The following is a 3,785-nucleotide window of genomic DNA, read 5'->3' as shown; positions in this document are numbered from 1 at the left end:
GAGCCAGGTGTTACGGCTCTGTGGGACAATCTGGTCCAGAGGCCGTACCTTTGACATCCCTGTGTTAGAGCTTGTACTTGACATCTAAGACAGAGACAAAGAGATGCATAATATTTAATATTCAAACTGTCCCACAAAAATAGACACACTTTCACCAGAAAAAGGTAAATTATATGGCTGCCTATACTCATGCTTGTTGAATTTTAATTAGAATGTTCTAATTAAAATGCCCTATAATTACTTCATCATCACATCTACTAAGCCCTGATGTGTTTTTAAAATGGCTGCCAGGGCACTTCAACTAAACCTCATCAAATGAGGTTTGATGTGTGGGGCGAGCTGTAGAATAAGCCCTCTCCCTGCCTCCTTCACCAGATACCAGTGGGAGGAGGAATAAGCCACCTCCCTGCCCCCTTCACCTCAGGAAGCCATGCCGGCCGGCCTCTGGCCATGCCCCTGCCCCTGGTGCTGGAGCAATGAAGGGGGAAGAGGCAGCAGCCCCTATGATGGTGTACCGGGGAGCACAAGCCTCTTTCTGGTAGGGAGGTTGTACTGCCACACACTGCACAGGGTGAGTGGTGGCAGAGGCACTAGAGGAGACCTGGGGGGGCAATGGCCACCCCAGAATTTGGCTTAGCTCCCATAGCCACCCCTCTGAGCCCTGCCACCACTTTCTCCACACAGGCTGTGGCATCTCTGCTTGCTCCACTCTGGACTACAGCACAGGCCCCCCACAAGGAATAGGCTTACATTCCCTGGGACACATCCCCCACCCTTGCTGGTCCAGTGGCAGGGGTGGAAACATAGCCAGACGCCAGTTGGCATGGCCCCCTGAGGGGAAGGGGAAGGGGCCAGGGCAGATGTTTATTCCCTTTTCTGACCCCTCTCCCTACAAGTGACCCCAGCCAGGGTTTGCCTGGCCAGGTGTAGGTGGCAGAGGCTGGCTGTGGGCTGGGGCTGGCAGACCCTGGCTGTGATCCCCTGGAGGGAGAGCAGACAGGGGGAATAAACCCCCTCCCTGTTCCTAGGGGCTGGAATCTGGCCATGACCAGGTGGGGGGATGGTGTCCTGGGGAGTGCAAGCCTCTTCCCAGCTGTGGGGGGCTATCCTGTGGGCAGGAGTGGGATGGGCTGAACTGCTGCAGCCTGCATAGGGTGAGCAGCGGTGGTGGGGCTCAGAGGGTTGGCTATGAGGGCTACACTGAATTTTGGGTGGCCATAGCCCCACAAGCTTCCCCTAGTGCTGCCACTCCTGCAGGATGTGGTAGCTCTGCCTGCCCAGCTCCTGCCTGCAGTGCAGCCCCACCCCTCCCACTGGGAAGAGGTTTGCACTCTCCAGGACACCATGATGAGGGCTACTGCCCCATCAGGGTCCTTCTCCCCCAACTGTTCCAGCACCAGGGATGGGCATGGCCCCCTGAGGTGAAGGGGAAAGGGTGGGGGTTTATTCCCTCTCCCTCCTAGGGAACCCCAGCTGGGGTGTGCCTGGCCAGGTGTGAGTGGTGGAGGTGGTGGCTGGGGCTGGCAGATTCTGGCTGTGGTCCCCCAGTGGGAGAGGGGACAAAGGGAGGAATAAATCCCTTCCCTACCCTCATTACCTTAAGGTGGCCATGCCGGCTGGTGTCTGGCTATAGCCCAGGCAGTGGCAGCAGGGAAGCCATAGATGCAGCACAGCCCCTTGTACCAGGTGTTGGGCACTACCCCTACTGTTTCCCTGCCGCCATCTGTCTGGCAAGTGCCCAACAGCTGTTCAGCAGTGTGAGTGGTGCCTACAGCTATGGCCAGGGCAGGCACCCTCATGGCAATGGTGGCAGGGAAGCTGCAGGGGTAGTGCCCTGCACCTGGCACACAGGGCCATGCTGCACCAGTGGCAGCCAGGGGAATAGCAGGGCATACCTAGCTCAGTGCCCAGTGGCCTGGGGGGTATGGGTAATAGGGCTCAGGGCTGAGTGGGAGAGCCTGCACCATGTGTGCCAGTGAGGAGCCTAGGGCCATCCCAGGCATCACTTTCCAGTGGGTAGAAGGGGACACTGGGCAGGAGCTTTTCTTTGTGGAAGTTTGCTCCTGGGCCCCCTCTTCCCCCCACCCCCATTGGGCCTTTGTTCCTGGGCTGCCCCAAGAAAAACCTGGTCCTGGTGACTGGAAAGGTGCAGTGGAATTGCCCACTGGCTGGAAGGGGGGGCAGTTCTGAGGGTCCTGGGTTATGCTGAGCCACAAGCAGGGGAGGAAAACTGGGCACACCCTGGCTAGGCTCTCTGCAGGCCAGGGTGAAAGTTTAAACCCCTCCCCAGTCATATTCAGCTTGTTGGGGCCTGGTCACATGCCGTGCGTTACCAGAATCAAAAGGGAATGTCCTTTCACTTGGAAATCAGTTCAATCTACACAAGTTAGATTAACCTGGAAAGCTTGAATCAATTCAGGCTCCAGCTTTTTGAATGTCTCTCCTTAGCGTTGAGGTCCACTCACTTTGTGCCTAGAGAATGCTTGTTGAAGTGAAAAGAAGCTGCAGGTGTTGCAGGGTCAGGCTCTCCATGTCTACTGTTGTTGGCATGCCTGTGATCAGTGATACTGAGATAAGGGTTCTAAAAATCACCTGTGAGACTTCAAGATCAGCTCTATTTAATACAAGGCATTTACTTGCAGCTCTTTTGCACTGCAGGTTCCAAGAACAGAAGCAATAATCTTTTTTATTTCAAACACCACCAGGTTTCTCAGAATTCTAATGACATCCATGCTATCATCTCATCCACAAGCACAATATTTGTTATTTAGAAAAAATATTAAAATTTGGGTCCTTTTAATAATGTTTTTTTATTTACAGATCTTTTGACTTTTTATATTCAATACCCATTTAGGGCTTTGTTCAAGGCAGGGATTGCATATAAAGTGTGTGTATGTGTTTATGTGCATATATAAAACTATAGCAAAACTAGCACTCTTCTGTAGTGTGTAAAGTATAACTGGAACTCTGTTACAGATCAAAAAGTTTCTGAAACTGATAATTTGGGTGTTTATTTGTTTTCAGACATCCGGTATACTCGCTTATAATAAACAGTCAAGCACTCTTTCTTTCTTTTTATATTTTAATACCATTTTCCAAATGTTCCTGTTTTATTGCAAAGGAACAAATAGTGGAGATTTAAATATTTGCATATTTAAAGAGCATTGCTACAGCTGGTAAAATATAGATGCTGACTATTCATAGTAAGTATCTTTGTTTGATAAAGCACCATTTACAAAATTCTCATAGCTCCAGTCACGTGACCATAAGTATATGCAGCAATAGGAAGTGATATGACAGAGCGACTAATAAAAAACGTTGTCAGTTATGTATGAACAAAAGCCACATTAAGTACATTTTAAATACTGACATGCTTTTAAAAAGTAAGTTAAATCCTGGCCCAATTTAAAATAAGTTCAGCTAAAGCTGTCAGCTGAGCTTTGGCTGAGCTTAAACTTCCATCTTACAACTTAAAAGAGCTTTTGAGAGCCTGTCTAGTTAGTAGTAGGGCTGTGCTAAATTTCGCCAGCCATTTCATTTCGACACTGTTTTGATTCATTTTGAGCTCAAAACAGCGAAATCGAAATTAAACAAAGGGCTTCAAAACAGCCTTGAAACAAAATGAGGCTAGTTGTAATATTTCAGAAGTTTCAAAACATTTTGAGTTTTGAAGCAGCCAGGTGGTGGGAGACAGGTGAGAACCAGGGCTGCATTCCCAGTGGCTCTAAGCTCAGCCAGGTGAGGAGCACAGCCCTGGCTCTCTCTGCCTCCTGCGGCTGGGGTGA

Source organism: Gavialis gangeticus, unplaced genomic scaffold (genome assembly GCF_001723915.1).
Source record: "Gavialis gangeticus isolate Ggan-Ray unplaced genomic scaffold, GavGan_comp1, whole genome shotgun sequence".
Taxonomy (NCBI): Eukaryota; Metazoa; Chordata; order Crocodylia; family Gavialidae; genus Gavialis; species Gavialis gangeticus.
This window is presented reverse-complemented; position numbering follows the sequence as displayed.